Below are 22,425 nucleotides of genomic sequence, written 5' to 3'. Positions count from 1 at the left end.
AGGGTACCCTTTGCTGCCTGTTTGGGAACCACTGATGTATATCATCACCTCAGCACTGTGGGTGGGCAGGAGGAAAGTTCTGCTCTCAGAAGAAGTTCTGCTCCCAGACTTTCAGTGCAGCCCCTTCTAAAAAACCTGTGCCCCAAAGTCTCGCTGTTTTTCTGTTTAACTCTGTGACCTGAGAGCGCCCCAGCTGCGCTGGCTTAACCGGGCTTATTTTTGTGGTCTGTTTGAGCAGTTAGGCTTCCTTTTCATAACTCATCCGGAGGAACATCTGACTTTCTGAAGCTCTCCCTGGTGAGTTTGCCCTCCTGGCTCTGCAGACGGGTCACGCGTTGGGTTTGGCAGCGTCGGCGACGAACACGCCGGTGACAGCAATTCAGACCCTCCTGCCCACTGCCACTGCAGCTACAATCACTGGCTCTCTGGCAGGTTTCCTGCCCTGACTCATAGCTGCTGAGTAATTTTGAATTTTATCTCCTTCTGAAGGGAAATGGTGTTTTTGGTCTCAGATTTCTTTTGTTATTCATTTTAGCGTATCGCAAGGTTTAATAGCTTTTTGGTTCACACTTTATTTTTGCTATTAACACTCTCCCAGTTTCAGGCTGGCTGCTGCAACAGCAGAATTGTGTGTTAGGCTCTGAGCTGGAGTAATTTGTTGAAATAGTTGGAATAACTATTGGAGTGTTTGGATATAGCAGTTCCTGTCTGTCTTTCCTCATCTCTGGTCTATGATAGAAGAAGTATGCTCTGGGAAGAGGTATAAAACCTACACAATGGATCTTTCCCAAATGTGCACTTGAAGGAAGCTTTTTTCCCCACAGGAGGAGGTTGTGTTTCCCTTATGTGCTTTTGTGCTTGTTAATCACACTGGTGATTTTTGAATTTTATTTTTTTTTTTTTGCATTTTAGCAACACTGAAAACTTGTACAGATTTGCTCTTAAATGAATTATCCAGCTCATGCACGGGATCTTCAATGTGCTTTGATTTATAACAGTACTTATGGTGAACGGGCTTCTCTGTTGTCAGTTGGGTGGAAGAAAGCAGTAAAACCCTGTTCAGATGAGTCTTGCCTGGTGATTTGGGGCACTGTCTTTCCAAGATGCTGTGTTACTGCCAGAGGATACAGAGCAAGTATTCTTGCTGGAGCTCAGCGAGTGGAAACACTTTCTTGGTTCAGTGAACCCTGCATCAGGCACATAAAGCTCAGTCACTTCAGGAAACCACTGTGGAATGTACCTCTGTAGTTCAACATGGTGTATTTTTCAAATGGCAGCAGTTTTCTTCTTTTTGTTAGTGTTGGAGTCATACGGCACTGAATTCTCACTCCCTTTGGGCTTGTAGCTGAGATAAGGTGGGTAGGTTTCACTGTTGCTCTCAGATAGCAGGTAAACTGCTTGAGATGTTTAAATTGGGAATATGCTAAGCATTCAGGAGTGAAGAGCTCTGAGCTCAAGGGAAAGTGCTTGGGAAGTGGAATATTTCAGCGTGTGGCAGAGCCAGAGGCTGAGCTCTGCCCCGGCTTTACCACAGCGCTGTCTGAGGGGAGGGTGAGAAGGAATGGTACAAACAGCAGATGGAAGGAAAGTGGCAGTCCCAAGCAGGGACTGCAGGCCAAGGTGAGGGCATGTGGGGGTGAAGACCTCATCACTCTCTACAACTATCTGACAGGAGGTTGTAGCCAGGTGGGGGGTGGTCTTTTTTCCCAGGAAACGATCAGCAAGACAAGAGGGCTTGGTCTCAAGTTGTGCCAGGGGAGGTTTAGGTTAGATATTACAAAGAATTTCTTTGCAGAGAGGGTGCTCAGCCATTGGAATGGGCTGCCCAGGGAAGTGGTGGATTCTCCATCCCTGGAGGTTTTTAAGATGAGACTGGATGTGGCATCAGTGCCATGGGCTGGGAACCACAGCGGGGTTGGATCAAAGGTTGGACTTGATCTTGGAGGTCCCTTCCAACCCAGCTGATTCTGTGATTCTATGAAGAGGACAGCCTGGCTCAAGCCCAAGGGATTTGGGTGCCTCCCAGACTACCCGAAGTCGCTAAAAGCTTGGCTTGGCTGCCGGCTCCCCTCTGCCTCGCCCCGGGGAGGCACAAGGCTGGTGGGTGGGAGCAGGATGAGCCCCTCTCCTGGCAGAGATCGCCTCCCGGGGATGGGGGAGCCCCGCGCCCTCCCCGTGCCGGGCTGCGATGCTCGGCAGCGCTGCTGTGAGGCTCGCACAGCGCCTGGCGCCCGGCCAGCAGCTGCAGCAGCTTTTTCTTTCCTGGCTAATCGCTGATAAAACAGGAAGACCTTGATCATCCCTTTTGACATGAATAACGATGTTATCTCCTGTGATGTATGACCCAGAGCCAGATAACGTCCTCTGGCAGGCCTTTTTTCTCATGAGATGTAAAATACAATGATTATGTTACAAGGGGGAGATAAAGTGGCACAATCTTCACTAGTTCAAATAACTAATTGAAGCAGGAACTAGTGGAAATGGCTTCCTTTGTTCCCCAGCCATTGTTGATATAACAGTGCTTATAATGAAAGCTGAAACTGTTGCCCTCTTTTTCTTTTTTTTTTTTCCCCTCTCCATTTTTTTTCCCTTTTCAACTCAAGTGCCTGCACTTCTGCTTCTCTCTCCATGTTTCCCTGGGAGAGCCAAGGACAGCAGTGATTTCTAGCAAGAGATCCTCTTTTCCAGCAAGTCTTGTGTGTGAGTGTCAGGAGGATGAAATCAATAAGCAGTGCTCATTCTTTGTTTCCCTAGAGGACTTTTGAGAACAGAAAAATTGAGACCAGTGCTCTCTAAACCATAATTACACTTTTTTTTTTATTTTATTTGCTTTCTTTTTTTTTTTTTCTTTTTGAAAGCAACAAACCTAATTACCTGGCAGGAATGGTCACCAGGGGTATATTGGTATTTCAGTGAGTGTACAATACTTATCACAATTGAGTTCAAATATTAAGAAAAAAAAAAAAACCCTCCAGCCCTCAAGCAGGTTGGTGTAAAAAACAGGAGGGGTAACAGCACAGCTTCACATACGGAGTGATGCTGCACAGGTGTGGGACATAATGATTAAAGGTGTTGGGAGGCTTGATGCTGCAGAGCTTGGTTTGATCACTAGGAAAGGTGTGATGCTTTTCCTCCCAGGTGGGGCAAATGAGCCTTTTTGAACCAAAATTGGCTTCACACGTGAAACAAGAACTCCTTGCTTTAAAAAGAAACCCCGAACGTATTCCTTAAGATGATTTAGTAATGTCTACACTCCACAGAGCCAGCATTAAATATGAGCTCTCTGCTGAAGGCTTTCTGCTGGGGCCTTCACAGCTGGGTGGGTGTTGCACTGCTGAGGGACAGGCTGTGCTCTGATGACTTGATAACCTGCACAGATGAAGTCAATAGAGATGTAACCTATCCTGTGGCAGAGAGACACAGAGAATTTAAGACTTGCTCATATTCCTAGATGGCTACACCAATTTCATAATGAAATTAGACTTCAGCTCTTGTGATCCCAGTACAGCATCAAAGGCCTATCTGATGTTTGTCAGTCACCAAACTTTAATCTTATCAGCATTCATGTTGTGGCAGTTTTGGTAAAACATCTCACTTGTGTGATGCAGACCCAGTCCAGCTCTCTTTGCCCTTGGATTGCAGACTCTGCAAAGCCAGAGGGTCTGCAGCTGGTGCTTTCTTCTTTCCTGGGGTCCAGTCCTGTAAAGTTCAACTCTCACAAGCTCCCACAGCTACAGAGCCCAGTAATCTTGCCTTGAGCCCAAACAGGTGAGGAAAAGGTGACCCTCAACAGGCTGAGAATCTTTAGCTGAGTGCCTGGGCTTCACAAGGCATTTGAGTGACCCAATTTTGTATTTTATTGATCATAGAATTACAGAATGGTTTGGGTTGGAAGGGACCTTAAAGGCAGTCCAGTTCCAACCCCTGTGCCATGGGCAGGGACACCTTTCCCTAGACCAGGTGGTGGAAGCTGGTCCCATCCAACCTGGCCTGGGTTATAGGTGTAAAAGTCTCACAGATGTACTCAAGTGCTGGGAAGCTTTTGCCTACAGGTTGTATGACAATGGAGTCTTTCATCTGACAACTGGAGCTGTGGCCTCTTTGGTAGGAGGTATTTTTGTTAGAGCTGTGGAGGGATGTTTTGACTTGCAGATTCCACCTCAGTTCATCTTCTTTCAGATGCCCCTCTTGATGCACTTTCTTTGGACTCATGTAGGGGACCCTGATAGGACAAGCAGCAGCCCCCTCATGAGCATGAGCTGCTTTGGTGTCCATCAGCCTCCCTGCTGCAGAGACTGTGCTGTTTGCTGTGTGTTGCCATGTTTGTGTTGTCATGTTGCTCATTGCATCTCACTCAGTGCCTGTTCCTGCTTGTCTCCTTACCCCAGTGCTGGTGAGGAGATCCCTGTGCCTGGCTCGACCAGCTGAGGACCAAGAGGTGGCAGGAGGGTGATGAACCACAGGGCACACCACGGTTCAGAGCAGGCTTGGGTGAAGGGGTGGATGAAGCAGATGCAGGACAGGCCAAACACCGAGTGGGTTCAAAACCTGTTTGCAGCTGAAGCTGTGCTCCCAAAATACTGCTGAAGCAGTGTCAGGAAGCTCAGAGTTGGGTGAGAGCAGGGCACTGGGTGCTATTTATGACTGAGCTACTGTGTGACCGTGAGCAGCTCCCTGCACCTCTGAGCCACAGCTCTGCCTCCCCAGCCGAGTGAGTGGGACAGTAACACCTACCCTGTTTGCAGGGGTATCGTGTGGTGCAATTTTGCAATTAATTGAATGTAGAAAAATGTGGGTTTTTTCTGTCATATAAAGGCTGCACTGCAATAGTCTGACCCTCCCAGTGCTTGCATGCAGGCTGGGAGTGTGGCTGAGCTCGCTGCCTTCCAGAGGGTGCTTTGTTCCCCCTAAGTGCAGGAGGAAATATTTGCAGGATTGGGACTCCTGCGAGAAGTTTTATGAGTTACCACATGGCCACTGTGCAAATCAATTACTGTAGTAGGTCTGTAATGAGACTAACTCACAAAACAGTTACTGATTCTACAGCAACTTGAGCAGATGCCAAAAAATGTGGCCAGTAATTAGTGACGGCCTGACGGATCCAGGGCTCCTCTGCAGCTCAGCTCTGGTTCCTGACCCAGCTGATTCTGGAGATGGTCCTGCTTGTGAGGTCAGATTAGCTGTTGTTTTTTAAAATATTTGGTTTGTGTCAGTCTTTGTTAGAAACCCAGTCTAAAGCCTTTCAGGTGTAAGTATAAAGCTTAAAAGCTTTTCCACAGCTCCACCCTTAAGAATGGGTTTAATCCTTTTAACAAAGCTCTGATCTGACAGTTTATTTCGCTCTAGGCTTTAGCTTCAGTGGTTGCAGCCAAAACCTGACAAGTTCTTCTTGTTAATTCTGAATGTATTATCCAGTGACAAATGTATCTCCCACTTATATGTGACACTGAGAATGAAATGCATATGATCAAATTTCTTATAGCTGGAGTGGGGCTGGTTGTTAAGAACATCTCCATATCTTTACAGTATGACAGTCGATCTAAACCCATTCTTTTTCAGCAGCATATCTCAGCCTAGTTTGGGACACTCATGATGGGTTGCAATCTGCTGCCATACTCTGCAAAGATTAAAGAAAGGCTAAAAATAAACCTGTCACTTTCCCTGGACACTTTCTTGTGAAATGCAAAGAGATACGTCACTAGAATGCAAAATAAATTCATATAGAATTTTTTATGCTGTGTTTTTTTTTTTTTTTATGGACAGATGGAGACAGTGTCATTTCTGATTTCTCATTTCTAAATACAGTGGTGTTATGTACAGCCTTCCACCTGAAAGCTTGTCTTGGAAGCCAAAAGAGAATAAAATGGATTTTTACAATAAAGCCAAAAAAGTTCTTAATTCTTATAAGTTTGCCAATATACAGGATACAGATAATGTATTTGATGAACTCAGCCTCCCTCTCTGCTCATAAAGTATTGGCATGGTGATGAAATATATTTTCTGGAGTACAGTCTGTCACGAGGTTGGGGTTCCTCTTTATTTCCGTAGGACTGATCTTTTGGTAGTGCACTGACACCTCAGGAGGATGATGACTGTGTGCCAGATCTCTGCCTACAGACTGTGTCACCCTGTCCTGCACTTCATCTCTCCTAAACTGCTCTCCTCGTGCTGCACATCTCGAGTGTTTGGCTGGAGCCATAACCCACTGCTGTGACAGGGAAAGCCAGCTTCCTGTAAAACGAGTGGGCTGTTTCTCTAAGGAAGGTGGAATTTTAATGGAAGTGCTTATTAATGGATGAGCCCAGAGGGAAGGGGGTTTGTGGTAAGGGCCAAACTTTACAGGGAAAGCCTTACCTCGTAAAAGGCCACAAAAGATGCTTACAGGACTGAACTCGGTCTGCTCGGGAATCGACTGCTTGTACAGAGGGACAGTCTTCCTTTTCCCATAAAACATGCATTAAGGGTGCCAACTAAGTTGGTTCTCTTTTATATCAGTCACAAAAACAGTGGGAGGTTTAGTTCCTGTCAAACTTTATGGGCCATTTATGAGGAGGCCTTCCCCAAAGTATTTCACAGGCCAAATAAAAATAAATGGCACTGAAAAATTTTATAACACAAAGCACGAACTGTTGTGGCAGTGGGGAGAACATGTGCTCAGGACCTCTTCTCCCTCCCCTGTGCAGAGGAATTAGAATGGAATTTTAATTATTGTACCTTTTACAGGCTTTTTCATTTTCAAGCAATAATGTAGTCTCATGGTTACCTTTGGAAGGGAGAGACTGTGACCTTATATAGAGATGAGAAAATGTGGAGGCAGAGGTGCAGCTTCATGGCCCTGGTGAGGGGCATCTGCTCTGCAGAGATATGGGGAAAACCATGGGAGGGGGTGGGTTGAGGGGGCTGTTGGACCTGGGTTTGTCTGATGTGCTCGGACATCCTGTCTGGGTGCTTGAGGATGAACAGAGAGGGGCAGACGTGAGTGCCTGTTGAGCTCATAAATTTGACTTCTCTAAAAAAACTTGGCTTAAAGTGGAGGTCTGCTTCATGCTGATGTGGCTGTGCTGCTGCTGGGGAGGTATTTCACCCTGTTACTTCATTTTTCTAGTTAAAACAGGAGGACAAAAGGAAGGAGCCAATTTTCTTCAATGCTAGGAACAGATAAAGTACTTGGAGAGGAACAGTGTGACTCAACTTACAGTGAGAAGCCTGTTAACAGGAGTAGCTGCAGTTCCCAGTTGCACTTTTCTCTAGGGAGGAAAGCAGCACCTAAACACCCATGTGGAGGGGGGCAGCTCTGGGGGAGGTTTTTAATAGAAGTGGGCTGAGCAGTCACTTCTGCTGAAGCTGTCTCTGCTTCACAGCTCCCTCTGTGAACTGCTGAACTCTGCATCTCCAGGTTGGATTTACCATTCCAACAGCTTTACTGGAGGAGTGAAACAACAGCTTGCTTCTAGGGGAAGGGAGAGGAACAACCTACCCCTGAGCAACCAAGTGGGCAGCAAAGATACTCTTGGAAGAGTTTCTCTTCCCCTCTGGTGCACGTGTTCTCAGCAGAGGTCGGGGTTCAGGCAGTAATGAAGTTACACCTTTGCTTCTTCAGATTGATAAAAAATTAACAGTTAAATCCTTTTGCTGACCTTGCAGTATTAGAACTGCTGTTATTTTGTTAATTATTTTTCCCCGTGAGGCTGGTCAAACACCTGAGCTGGGGCCCAGAGGGGATGTGGGATCTCCATCCTCAACCATACTCAGTCTGAGTTTGTGTTTGCTGTGATGCTGTGTCAGTTCTGGTTCAGAGCCAAGTTACCAAACAACAGGACAGGCATTGAAATAAGCCCCTGGGGTAAACAGAGCTATATACCAGTGATCTCAAGAATTTTGCTTAATGACATTATTGCCCCTCCTCAAATACCTGTGACTTCATGATTTTGAGTCAAAGCTTTCAGACAGGGTTGCACTAATGCAGAAGATCTGAATGCTGTAAAACACACAAATATCCAATTGCTTTCTAGTTGGGGTGTCAGGCTACAAGAAAAAGGACCAACTAGTAATGTAACACAAAAGGCATTGTGCTTGAGAAGTGACTAACTAGATTCATTTAATTTTTAATTTGTTCTGGGTAACATCAAAGTAGCAAAAAAAAGCTGTTAATCTTCCTGCTCTGAATAAGCTGTCTGCTAACAGGGAGGTGTGAGGGAGGGAGATGCCTATTAAAAGATTTTAATTAAGTGAAAGTGGCAGTATTACCCAGGGAGAAAGTACTGCCTTTTATTCTCTCTTAAGTGGTGTCTGGTTGGAGACACTCAGTAACGCCCTGTCTGCCTGAGCCCTTCCCTGAGCTGCAGGAGTTGGGAGGTGTTGGTTAAGGGGTGTTTGCAGTGGTGTTGGGACTGCAGTGTGTTGTTTAATGCTGCAGAAGTGTGTCATGTTTGGGGGCCTGGTTGGGTCCTGAACCCCACTGGAGTCAAATACCCTTCCACTCCCTGCAGGTGTGAGGAGACAGGGATGTCTCTTATCCTGCTGCTTTCTGTTTCCTCTTAAGCTCATCATCTCTCTGGCACTGAAAGGCAGAAGGAGGACATTTTCCATTCTCCAGGATGGTCAGTTTTAACAATAGACAAGAATTTAGGACCTTCCTGCCATGCCCATGGAGCCCCACCAACAAAAAAGGGCTGCATGTCTGTGAGAAGAGCTGGAACCAAACCTGCAAGAATTGACTGGATGGGGAAGTTGTTTTCCTCTTCCTTACTGTCCATGTGCATCTGTGGGAGAAGTCTGATGGTTCTGCCCGGTTTTACAGCCCTGCCTGCTTCTGGCCAGTGCTTTTACCACAGCAGCAACTGGGGATTTTTTTCTATTTTACAGCATAAATGAATGGAGGATAAATGAATATTGTGACCTAGCAGATTTCCCAGTGAGTACTTTTCCTCCAGGCCACATTGGCTGGGTTCCCCAGGGCTTGAGGTGGACCTTTTACAGTATTTTCCTCTTGGGAAAAAATAGCCCTCTTTGACTGTGGTGTGTTTTGCTGAAAGGGACCAAGTAACTCAAGGACCTTAATTTTGCAATCTTTGCTCTCATAGTTAGCTTAGTAATTAAAGTGAGTCCAACAGAGTTTAAAAAAAAACAACCCAAACAAAAACAAATGAAGAAACCCCAAACAAAACCCAGCTCAAAATCCAACCAGCCCAACCTTCCAAAAACCAAACTGCTGCCTTTACACAGGAGTTATTTTTAACTGTATTTTCATTTTGCTGGAGTGTCTGGCAAAAATATTTACTTGTCAGTAAATTGCTGAAAAGTGGTTCTATGCTGGCAGAGTGAATTTACTTTTGCCTGTGCGTGTGTATATATTTAAACAAACATTTGGAGAGAAAAGTTGTGATTTTTAACGAAGTACAGATTTTTACTGAAGAAGTTATTCTCCTCACAAACACCTCTAGAATTTGACAGTGTTTGATTGCTCAGCATGTATATCAGGCTTAGTGTCTACTCATGTGAGTATGGGTCATAGGGTCAGGTCTTCCTCTGTGACTCATCTCTCCTGCCCACAAGAAGCAAAACCTTTGAGACTTGTGCCCAGCTGGGCAGGATCTGAGTAGGATTTTTTTGTGCTGCTAAAAAAAAGAAAAAAAACTGTTGGAAGCTAATTTAAATTAATATAATCTCAGCAATCACTGGATTTATTGCCCAGGAAAAAAAAAAAAACTTAAGACCTTTCAGGCTCTTGGTTCAGCCAAAAGCTGAGATCATGGTTTGTGAACTTTGCTGCTTTGCAGGTGCTAATCATTCCCACACAGCTGAGCCACAGTTTGCTGGCCTGCTCTGTAAAGCATTCCAGCCTTGCACAGTGCCCTCTTACGTGTGCTGCTTTACAAGGAAACTGTAAATTACAATTAAACCAGCGTGCAACATATTATTAGTTGATAGCAGATTGTTTTATGGGGGGAGCATATTAACAGGAGGTGCCTGGAGGTATGTGTGGTTGGAGTGTCCAGCCCTTCAGTGGTTCAGGTTATGCACAGGCATGAACACGAAACCCTCATTGATAATCAGGCTGCAAAGGGCTCTGTTGAGTAATTGCAGCATTAGTCTTCTCTAACTGAAGCTTCAAAGTAATTTCAGCTTTTTATAATTACAGAGCTAGTGGACTGTAACAATTTCCAAATGTTTTGGAGCTGATTTTAAAGCTGATCTGCATCATGTAGTTCAGATAAGTCTCAAAGGCCCAGATCCTGAAGAAATGCTTTGACAGGTAGGCTAAGACACTTTTTTTGTTGTTTTCTATTAAGTAAAACCTCTTGGGAAAATCTTCACTGATGTATATAAGATTTACTCTGACCACAAACTGGTCTGGATAAAGCAGCACTGCTTAATGAGTTAGAGGGGGAAAGAGGGAGAGGAGGTACAGAGAGGATACATAGACATGACCAAACTTGTGATGCTAGGAATGACATTTTGATGCAAGCTTTATTAGAAAAATATATTTTTTTCCTTTTGTTTTTCAAGCATCAGTCTAGACCTTAATGTGTCTCAGTGGATGATTCTGAAGTGAGGCTGTTCCATTGATTAGAAACACCTCCTTGTCTGGGAAGTTTGGGTGGCTTATGGGGTTTCTGTGTTCCATATGCAAGGAAGAGCTTGTGGATTGAGGTTTCAGAGGCAGTGGAGTGCTTATAGCTGGTGATGAGTACCTTGAGGGGATTCTCAAAAGCACCAGAGCGTGTTGACTCAGTCATTCATTCTTGGTATTTGTACATAAATAAGCTTGAAAACTGTGCCTGAGGGACACAGAAGATGGCCATCACCTCAGCTGTCTCATCCTGGTGACCTACTCTTAATGTCTTTCCCAGCAAAGCTTTTCATGGCTGAATGTAAGGCTGGATATATATTAATGCACTTGACATTCATCCAGTGAATAACCCTCAACTACTTTTCAGGAATGTAAGGCTTCAATTACTGTGTCTAGGATTATAAAAAATAGATCATGATCTCCATTGTTTCTCAGAGTAGCTGTAGGAAATATTCTGGGAGAGAGCTTAGGAACTATTAGAAGAATACCTGGAAAAGAAGGGGGGAAAAATGATGTAACTGATTCTGGCCTGGCAGTTATTTAAATTAAGAGTCTGACATGTGGTGTGGGGAGGGAATTGAGGAGGCTCCTGGCCAGCTCGAGGGAACAAGATCAGGTTAAAAACCTTCTCACTGGCAATAAAACATAGGAGTGGGCTGAAGGAGTGAGGTGCAGATGGCAGCTGGCTACAGAGCTAAACAGAACCAGCAAAAGTTTGCTTTCTTCTTTCCCATTTTGATGGTATTTTATCAGGGCTTGGGCCTGCTCTTTGCATCTTGCCTTTCAAGGAGCTGAAGCACGTGAATGTTGCTGCAGAAGTCGTGAGGAAAGCACCCCTGTGGGAGGTGTGGGGGCTCCCTGGCTGGGCAGGGGCTCCATCACCAGCCTCTTGGCTCATTTAAAGTGGATGAGGGCTCTCTGCAGCAAATATTGCTCTAGTAGTGGGGGCACTAACTTTCTGCAAATATGGGGTTCTCGAACAGAGGTTTGAAATGCAGATTTACACAGGTAAAAGTCTTCAGGGATCTCAACAAGAGCAGCAGTGCCAGTGGTACCTCATGGCCTTCTATCTCCAGACTGTGCCTGTAATTAAGATGGAAGATGAGCTGTGCTCATTAAGTTTATGAGGGACAAGTGTGCAAGGTTTGACCAAGGCAGAGCTGTTGAGTTTGGTTTCTCCTACTTTGTGCATAACACCTTGAAAAATCAAGTGCAGAGTGCCTTTGCCTCCCTCCCTGCAAGCCTCCCTTGCCCACTGCATCATCCTGAGATTGGAACTCTGGGATATAATCTTGCCTCTGTGTATATATTTGCAATGTGGAGAGCAACTTTTATTGGAAACAAGAGCCTTATTTAAAATAAGAAAGAGAGCAAAGAATTTTTATGCTTTCGTGAAGTTGATCCAAACCTTCAAAGTGTTTTTGTAATTGTGTTTATGGCTAAAAGATTGATTATTTAAGTCTGTGTTAGAGTATACTTTTTAGTATGAAGTAATGGCTCATGACAAACCAGCTCAGGAATGCTTTTGAGTTTTTCAGGAATTTTTTTAAGCTGGATGAGGAGGGAAGAGTGTGAGGCACTAAGTTTAGCGTTTCAAAACATCTGGATCTGCTCTATGGTTTATTTTTTAATGTGTTTTCCATGAGTCTAGTTAAACAACCACATGGCTTGATGGCAAAATGAATGCAAGTGTAGTGTTTGGAAGGGGACCCTGGATAAAAGTTCTCTTGCTAAGCAGAGTCAAGTGATCCACTCTTGTTTCTGGTTAGGTTGTGTGGATTCACAGAGAGCCCATCTTGGCTGCTGCTGTTCCTTTTCTCTGCCAAAAGCTGCTAAACATAAAGCAGGCAAAGGAAGTACTAAATTACAGAACACCTAATCTTTAGTCCTTTGTTTAATCTCAGATGAGTCTCCCAGATCTCATAAACTAGAAATGAGGCCAATGCACGGGGCCAAGCAGAAGATGCTCCAGAACCTGCACTTGAGCAAAGGGTCTCCTGTGGCTGCAGGGGCAGGAGCAGAGAGGGATGATTCTGCTAAAGGCTTTTTTAGACTGTGCTATTACAGTGCTGCTGAGAGCTGTTCTTCTGGTGGGCTGCCAACACACCAGCAAAGGGCAGCAAGAACTGGTCCCTATTTAGCTGCTATTAATTTTGGGCACACTGAGGGGTTGTATTTTTTTTCCTGTTTTGTCAGTAGAAAAATAGATATGGTTGTGGTGCTATGAAATTCATAAGGACTTCATTGCTGAGAGATGCTGGCAGAAGTAATGACTCAGCTTAGCTCTGCTTAGGAGTGATCTTGAACCACTGCTCTTTGCCCTTCTGTCAGGTATCCTTTTTATCATACCTGTTTTCCCACCTTTTCTCTCTTCCAAGCACAGGTTTGTCTTCTGTTGCTGTTTTCAGCTTGGCCCAAATGCTGTTTAGGCCTCAGTCCTGCATTAGGAGAGTGGGGCTGGCTGAGGTACAGCTGGGGGCAACTCTGGAGGACTGAGGGGGTCCATCTCCACAGGGGTTTTAGAGCCTTCCCTAAAAATCCCTGTCACTCATTGCCATTCTGTCTTAACAGTGACATGCAGTGGCAGCACGATGCAACAGAGGCAGCTGCAGACATCAGACAAACTTGTGACTATATCACTTTTTCCCACTGACATGTGAACACCTCGGAGGATCTCGGTGCCTCCTGTGCCTCTGCATTGGTTCTCCAGGAGGGTTTTGCTGAGGTCATTCTGAAAAACTCCTGTTTCCCCAAAAAGGACTGGAAATTGTGTTGAACTGATCCACAGACAATCGATCCCTTGCAAAATGTTTGCAGGAAAGCTTGGATGGCAGGGTTTGTACAGGCAGCCAGGGGAAAAGATGGATCCCTCAGGAAGGAGAGGAGGGAGCCCCAAAGGAACAAACTGAAGGATATTGAGGGAGGGGTAGGCTGCAGAAGGGTAGAGAAAGTCATGTGTTGGTGCTTCGGGATACTTCTTTAAGGGAATCTTCTGTAATTCAGGCTTGCATCTAGTCAATGTGCATGGAAAATAAGGGGTATTAGTGTGTGGATGTAAAAAGGATGCTGGAGATGGAACCAAGGGTAGTGCTATTTGTCTTCAGTGACTTGTACAGATTCCTGAGCTGAGGAGTAGAAGGGTTAACCACTCTGTGTATTAAGGCTACAAAAAGCTTTTCAACCAGGAACATAAATTACTGAAGCTGCTATTCACAAAGACACGTATCAGACATAAAACAACTGCCACAGCTTTTCACATGTCTTATTGTACTTCATCTCGTGGTGATGACTGGAGTGCTCTGGGACTACTTTTCAAAGTATTCTCCTTTGTATCTCAAGAATACACAATGGCTCAGCCTTGACATCCATCTTCATATGTAAGGACACTGACAGGTCACCAGTGACATAGCTGCAAACATGTTATCAAGCATCTTCTGATTGCCTCCAAGCAAGTGTTCTTGTCCTGCATCAGACAGACAGCATTCAGATGTTCCCTTCCTGAATATCTTACTAGATTTTTATATACTCTGAATTATGGGAAGAATAAACACTATACATTTTTTTTTCCTGCCTTTTGATTTTCAGGGAGTCAGTGTTTCCAGAGGGCACTGGATTCTCACATTCCCAGGACAGTCCAACTCTGAAGTGAATATGCAGAAATCCCAATCCTAGAGACCTGCTGAGGTCCAGATCTGGAGGGATAATACTCAAATAATCAGATATTCATGTACTTCTTTCCCCTCTGTTTAAAAGCAGCCAGATGTTGCCATGGTCTTTATCGAGCTGAAATAAACAAATAAGGAATTAATGTTGTTAGACCAGGATTTTTTGTTCCCTTCCCAGTTGCTGTGGGCAGGGGCTGTTAAGCCATCTAACCACAGCAATCAAAAACTTGCCAGCCTTCTGCATGTCTTGTATTTATGCTTGGGAAGTTGCAAAACTGGTATGTGTGTGCATGCAAAGCTGTTCATCATCAAGCTTAGATCTACTGGAAAATGAGCTGTGGGAAACCTTATGCCAAGAGGAAAAATACCTTGGTGACTTTAATTTTTAGTGCTTAGCTAAATAGCTCAGATTTCCTCTCATGCCTCTGAGCTGCAAAAAAGCCCAGTCTCCTTTGGAAAGTAAGTTAAAAGGCAGGGCAGGGCTCCTGTTTGTGCTGTGGCAGAGGCATTCTGTGTGCTTTGGTTAGCATCAATAGGCAAAAGTTGTTGGCTTCACCTCTAGGTGTTTATCTCCTCTGTGCAGGTTGTGTTTTGTTCTTGTTGTCTGGGAGAGCTGAGAGAAATTTGGGATCTGGAGCAAGTTGGCTCTGGGGACCCTCCTGAGCCCGGTGTGGGCACAGGGATGGGCCAGAGCAGAGACCTGCAGTGCTGGGCTGGGGGACATGAAGTTAAGCAGGTGAAAACTTGCATGTAAATATTTACCTTCTCAAGCCAGCAGCTCTGCAAGAAACAGCTCCCAGAGCACAGAAAAGCATCCAGCCCTTCCCAGCACCAGCCACTGCAGCTCCGAGGCTGGTTGGGTCCAGCAATGCCCAGTTGTTCTTGTACTAATAAATATTAAATATGAGCAGTAGGGTTTCACCACCCTCATCCCTCAGGCTAGCTCTGTTTTTCAACAGCTCTACAATGAACTGTCTTTCCCCCAGTCTTCCCCCCCCCTCCTTGCCATAAACTTAACTCAAATCTGGGGTTAGCCACAGCTAAGTGACCATGAAATGCTCAGAGTTAGTCCTTGGGCCCTGGTCCTTTCAGGCACTAGCCCTGCTGTGACTCTGTAGCAATCTCTTCTAGCTCTGCAGTTTTTCAGTTTTTCAAAATTACCTTACCCATGTCCACACCCAGGATCAGAAAAGGTACATTTAACCCCCTATCAGTTCTTTCAGTCAACTTCTGTGTACTCAGATGAACCAGGAACAAATCTCCCTCTTCCACTGTGGTCTCCAAAGTTTTGTCTGGCTCAGAAGTGCAGTAGGATAATGCCTGCTGACACAGATAGGCATCCAACATTTTGAGCCCATGACTGCAGCAGAGAACTACCAGCTTTGCCAGCCCCAAAACCTGGATTCAAAGGAACCTAGTCTGGAGTGTGGACAAATGACCTCTCCCTGCACTGCAAAGTAAGTCTTTTAACTTCCATGTATTACTTCCTGTCTTATGTGCTGATATAGCTCAGGCACAACCTTAACTCTTAAATCCTGACAGTTCACAAGGGTCAGTTTGAAATCTGTGTTTGTCATAATCCTGGAGAGATTAGCTGCTTGTTCACACTGGGAACACTCCTGCTCCCACACTGCCGGGAGGCAGAGCTGATTTTGGGGGTCTCTGCCCAGAGACACCCAGTTCCAGCAGGTTTTCCATGCCCTGCAGTGCTGGGTGGTGAATTCAGCCTCTGTTTCTCCCAATCTCTGATGAAACAGTCAGTCTGAAACCGTGACTAAAAGCTCAGATGTGAGATTTCCACTGTGGTGTTTGGGGGGAAAAACCCTTGGGGATGGTTTTTGTCTTGTATTGGAGGGTTTTCACTCAAGTGCAAAATCACAATGGTACCAGAAATTAATAATGCTTTGCTATAGCTCTCATTAGGAGTTTGACTAATTGTCCAGCAGGCTCCAAGGAGACTGCCAGCTGCTGTCTGGGAGGAGTTTGAGGTTAAATAACATTGAGATGGGGCAGCACAGTGGTGGTGTGGGATGGGGAAGGCTTTCTCACTTCCACAGCCAAGTGAGATGCTCCCTGTCTGCAGGGGTGACTGGTTCTCCTGGAGGGTGGTAGAACTCCACGTGTGGTGAGGTATCACTGCTGTGGAGCTTTTATGGAGGCTGCTGAGCTAAGGATCAAGTCACTCTGAAATCCAGGGAGCATTTCCACGAAGCTGAGCACTGAGTTGAGATGGCTTTTGGGACAGGCTCAGCTGGCTCAGATGAGCAGCTGGTAATATGAGAAGGTGATGAAAATAAACAAGGTATTGTGTGGAGATTTGGTTAGGCAGTTGAAAGACAATTCACCCACAATTCACCTACTGTGTTTGTGACAGGTGAATAAAATAAAATAGCTTGGGAAAGAGCTCGAGGTCAGTTTTTTTCCTGGGGTGGAGAGACTAAATCAGAAGACTGCACCTTTCATGGAAGGCAGTCAAGCTCTTTTTCACCAAACATTTGGATGTCAACACGAGCAGCTTGAGCCTATGTAAGATTATAGACTTTTTCACGTGTCAGTCAAAATATCCTGGGGAGAAAAATGTCACATTCCTCCTCTCTGTTACTGGCACTCATGTTTTGTAAAACACATAGCTTTTTTATTTAAAATAGATCTGCAGATATAAAAGCCGAACACAAAATATCAGGAAGTTGGCTGGTCTCTAGAAGGGATGCCTGCTGAGAATGTAAAATTAATTTGCTGCATGTGAAAAATGCTGGCTGTGGGGACAGATGACAGGGAAGGTTTCTGAAGGAGAACAGCGTGGGTATGCTTCCTCTGTCTTGCAAAGCAAAATGGTCCAGTTCTGTTCACAAAGGACTGTTCCCTGGGTAAGCTGGGAACCTGATCTTTATTCCTTTCATAGTGGTTTACTCCTTTCCCAGTCTCTCTGTGCAGTACAAAACACTTTTTTATATCTTACATAAGAGAACAGAGGGTCCTGGTCTTTGCCAGTGACAGGTGCCTCAGTCAGGTGGTGAATGATATTGGTGGTCTCTGTAAGATGCTCAGGGCCTTTTGGTTTGTCCATGCTTCCCCCCACAGAGGAACTGTTAGGACTTGGTTCATAGATCCATCTTAACAGAAACAATAAAAAAGTGGATGTTCTTGGGGTGAATTGCTTGTTCCCATTAGAGGAAGGGCTCTGGTGACAGCAGACCCAGGGGTGCAGGCTGGCTTTCAGGACATGGTTTGACTGCTGGCCATGTGATGTTTGGTGTAAGATAAAGCTCTGTGGTGCTCAGCTGAATTTCACTCCTGGGTTAGAGCAAGCCACGATTTTTCTGGTCTGTACTAGATTTACACTGACACAGAAAGTGTGGAGAGAGAGATAGGTGCTTAATTGCCAATTTGAGACAAGAACAAATAAGGAAAAATACATCCCTATTTTTGTTTTCAGAAGATTTGAGGTGCATGCTTCAACCTACCTCCATCATTAACACCTGTGAGGTCTTGCCTGGAGGCGAGGAACCAGAAGATCCAAACTGCAGTTTCAGGATCCTTAAGGCTTCTTGGTTGAACTGAACGTTGCTTCAAATTGATTGTTAAATCAGGGAGTGTGGGCGTAGCTCATTCCATTATAATCCCCACAAATTGCTTTGTAATCGAAAGCTTTTGTTCCAGTGTCAAGTGGTTAAGCACCAAGTAAGAAGATCTATTTTACAAGACTAGACAAGATCTGACAGACAGCGGAAACTTAACTTTCAACAAATATAACAATCAACATGAGAGAACCAAAAGGTCCTCATTAAGCACTGCTGTTTTTAATTAATTGGTCCTTCAGATTTACTTCTTTAAAGCTGCTAACAGCCTTAAGCCTTTCCTAGATTAATTACAAAAGACGAGCAAATCACAATAATTAGTTTAGCCTCAGGCTCTTGCAAGGCCTCTGACCTATGTGTGTAGGTTTGCTCCGTGCTGTGTAGACTGGGGGAAGCAATTTGCCTTCTTGTCTTGTTTCTGAATCAGAATTTCTGGCAGGAAGTGGTTTTTTATTTTCTTCAGTTGTTGAAAAGTGTGATTTTCCTTCCCCTAATATATTCTTGTCACTTAGTCTAAAATGATCCCTCTGCTGTAACGACTCCCACTTGGGCTGGAAACCCTCCTTCACCAACAACAGCTCAGTCAGTGATGATGACTTTCAAGGCTTGTAATTCTTGGCTTATGGGGCCTACAGACTCGGGGAAGTATCATTAAAAATGAATCATGCTGCTCCCCTGGGGACGTGCCTGCTTCCCGGGATGCACATTAATGGGAATCCATCACCCCTCCCTCGCCGCACAGGGCTGGCAAAGTCAACAGTGCAGTGGAAGAATGGATTTCAGAGAGGAGCATATATGTTTACCTATTCATAGAGGGAGAGAGACTTTCTGTACGTGCCTGCAACAGGCAGACCCATCACTGCACCAAGCAGCTGGTGCTCTTTAGCTCTTTCCTGGTCTGATCCATGCTTTCATCTGTAACCTAACGCAGGCTTTTGGGGCCATCTCCATTCCCTTCATTCATGACACAAATTTTCCCATTTCAGCAGTTTCCCCCTTGGATTTGATGAGTCTGTTGAGAGTGTAATGGGAAAGCTTTCTTCTCTTTGCTGGAAAATTCTGTGCCTCAGTTTCCCTACCTGTAGAGTGGGCACAGTACCATCCCTTGGAGATCAGCTACATGTCTTGACTCACTCATTCTGTAAATTGCTTTGAGATCTAGGCTGATGAGGAGATAAGGGAAAATTATTGCAGTTTGTGCTCTTGATTAGATAATCATCTGCTTAATTTCCTGTGAGTTCAATGAGGCACCTAAGAATTATGCTAAACTGTGGTTTGAGGAGTGACATCATCCCAGAGCTGTACTGTTTGACAAACCCGAGTGTAACCATGGATAACCACTAAAAAATGCTGTGCTGAGGTACCTGCTGTGCCCTTCCACGGTGCCCTTCCCAGCAGTGGGGTGGGAGGTCCTGGGCTGAGGGCACATGGTCTGCCTGCTCCCTGTGCCCTGCAGGCAGAAGGCTCCCATCACTCCTCAACACCTTAGCCCAGAAGCAAGGTGCAGCCCTGCTTCCAGGAGGAGAATCCACTACAAAAGTGCTTTCTAAGCACAGCAGTGCTGTTGTGTCAGCACGATGGACTGCTGGGTATTTTCTTCCTGAAAATGAAAGGAACTTATATTTTTCATTGAAGCTTTTGGGTTCTCTCTTCCCACCTACCTGCCCTCTGTCTCACTGCTGCTGGATGCAGGCTTAAAAGATGTATTGTTATTTATTTATTTATTTTTATGCTATTAAGATGTTTTCTTTCAGGCCAGAACAGACACAGCTGAGCTCCTGTGTGCTTAACTGCTGGGCATTGCTTTATTGTTACCTGGGAGCTGTAGAGTAGCATCAGCTCATTGCTGAGCCTCAGCTAATAAATCTGCAATTTTTTTCTAGAAAATTCCCACCTTGTCTGGAAAAAGTGTTAGAAACCAATGATTTTTTTTCACCTTAAATAGTGAGTAGCTACACTGAGGTGCATCCCCATCTGGAAGGGGCTTTGCTCACTTCTGGGACAGTTGGCATCATTAATGCCTCAGTGGGACATCAGGAGGGAGTCAGACAACCCAAGCTGGCTGCTTTCCCCCTCCCTCTGGGTCCACGAGGAAAATCCTGGCCAACACAGCTAATCCACTTCCCTTTTATTGCTCTGACAAAAAGAAAAGGATCCTTATCTCTCTAAACTAGAAGTGTAATGGGAAGCAAGCAAGGGCCTTCCCCTTCCTTCTACTTATCATCTCTTTGTCCCTCTAAATTTGTCTCTGTCCCTGGACCTTAACCTCCCACTCCAAGGGCAGGACAGGGCAGGCTGATAAGCCCTCTCTGAAACCACTGGTATTGAGGCAATTATTCAGCAGCTGCAGCCCTTTGCAGCTGAGCAGAGATTACCATCTCTGTTCATGGGAACACTGTCCTTGTGCCTCCTTAATGCATCCTGCCCTCCAGACCTTATTTATGGCACCTTTTGGCTGAGTTACCAAAGCCATGCAGCTCAGGGATCTTTACTGTGCTTTCTTTGGACTCTGTCCTCAAAACCGAGGTAACTCACTCTTTTTTTCCTTCCCTGTCTACAGCTGCTTGTGCTTAATCCTGTTCATGGGACAGGAATACTCTTCCTCCCTCCAGAGAGCTGGTCCTGTGTGTTGCTGTCCTTTGGGAACATGTGCAGTGTGACACAGGCAGGTGAACTCTGCCCACATGTGTGCTCATATTGCCTCAGTTAACACCTTCCATTCATGGCTAATGTGAATGCAGTCGGGGAAATGTGCCCACAACGTTTCTATGGATTTCTAAAATGATCTGTCTGTAGCTTCTAGGCACGAATCGTTGCAAAAAGCAGATTTTTACACTTCAAGTTTTGCCAACTTAGCCCAGAAGTGTGATCAGTCCCCAAGACTGGGAGTGCAACCTCGAATACTTGTATTTGCCTTCATTTCAGAGACAGAAAAATCTCTAAGAATTACGAAATTGTCGCCCATTTTAAGTACTGAAGTCATGAAAGTTTTGATGTGCAGTCCAAAAGTTAAAAACAGAAACGAGGGTCAGCTTTTTGGGGTGTTTTTTTCAATATGTATTGACTGGTACTTTCCCAACAGCTTCCACCACGGGTGCACTCAGACAAGAAATAAGAGAACTCACAATAGGTCTTTTCACTCTGTGAATTGATGCTTAATATGCAATGGGACCAGTGATACAGCAACGTGCTGCCTACTCCAGCTCTCCCTCCTGGTTCTGCATGGCTCTAAGGTCTTACCTCTGTACACTTCATCACATTTGTTTTATGCTGCAATTTCATTATTAAGCTGCTGGGATGGGAAGGAGGTGATGAGGAGTGTGAGGAGGCTGTACGAGCAGAAAAAGGCAAGACAAAGATCACATCTCCAAAATTTTTGGGGTGTTAGTTTCTTCTGCTTGAGGAAAGAAAAGCCCTACAGGATTATGAAACATTTGAGCAAAGACATTAGGAATAAAAATATATTCAGCAGAGAGTCAAAAAAACTCCCAAAAAACTTTTAAAACCAAAGCCCCCAGTGGTAACAGTGGTGGAGCTGCTGGCAAGATACAACTGGCACAGAGGAAAAGAGGGTTTGGAATTTAAAAAACAACAACAACAACAAAAAAGGCAGTTGAATGACCTTAAATCAGCCTTCAGTCTTCTGCTTTCATTTGCACCTGACATGACCCAGACCTGTGCCTCTTCCAGTGCTGCTCCTCTGGAAGTGTGGGAGCAGGGGAGTGGGAGGATCAGGTCTTTTTTCTGAGTTATGGATTTAGCAATAAACAATAACGATTTCCCCTTTAAATAAGCACCAGTAGGGGAAAAAAAACCAAACCCTCTGCCTCATTTCCTGTTGTGTTTTGAGGTTTTTTACCAACACTGAAAACCACAGTTCATTACGGGAAGTTTTAGTGGTCTGGGTCTGTCAGTGTTTTAAATCAGTATTTGGCATCAGCAAATGAGACACTTTTCCCTTGAAGTTGGAGGGGAATTTCACTCTTTTATGTGTGTTTTGTTTGAGAAATTGTGCATTCGCGTTTCTTGTCAAGTTCCTCATTTATAAGCACTGTGTTAAGCTACAAAAGTAACAAAAGCAGCAATGTTTTGAACGGTTTTCCTTCAAGTTGGATGAATAACATCTCCCCATTAACCTGCAGCTTGCAGGGGGCTGGGGTGTGTGGCAGTCCCCGGCCTGCTGTCAGCTTGGTTTTATGTCACGACTTCTTTGTAGAGTTTTCATCAGTGACGTTGTTCTGGAGAGAGTTATGAGCTTGAGATGCTGGTAAATTTTTATGGAGTGAGCAGGCTTATGTTTTACACCATCTGGGAGGCTGGGATGGCGTTCTGTGAGGTGCTGTACACAACTCTGGGTAACAGTGTCTCCTCAAAACCCATTGTAGACTGGAGGAGGTAGCAGGGAAATGAAACACAACTTCTTAGGATGAGTGAAAATTTCTTCACAATTAATGGGTAGAGGCAATCAAGTAGAAGCTCCTATTTACCTTCAGTTTGCTCTCTGAATGCAGGGTGTTGCAGTGGTTCTGCCAGTGGGATGGGAGGCTGTGGTTGGGAGTACATGGGCTGGAGGAAACCCCTCTCAGTGGGGCTGAGCCTGAACTGAGCC

This window comes from Manacus vitellinus, unplaced genomic scaffold, assembly GCF_001715985.3.
Source record: "Manacus vitellinus isolate BGI_N305 unplaced genomic scaffold, ASM171598v3 scaffold_31_pilon, whole genome shotgun sequence".
NCBI classification, from domain to species: Eukaryota; Metazoa; Chordata; class Aves; order Passeriformes; family Pipridae; genus Manacus; species Manacus vitellinus.
This window is presented reverse-complemented; position numbering follows the sequence as displayed.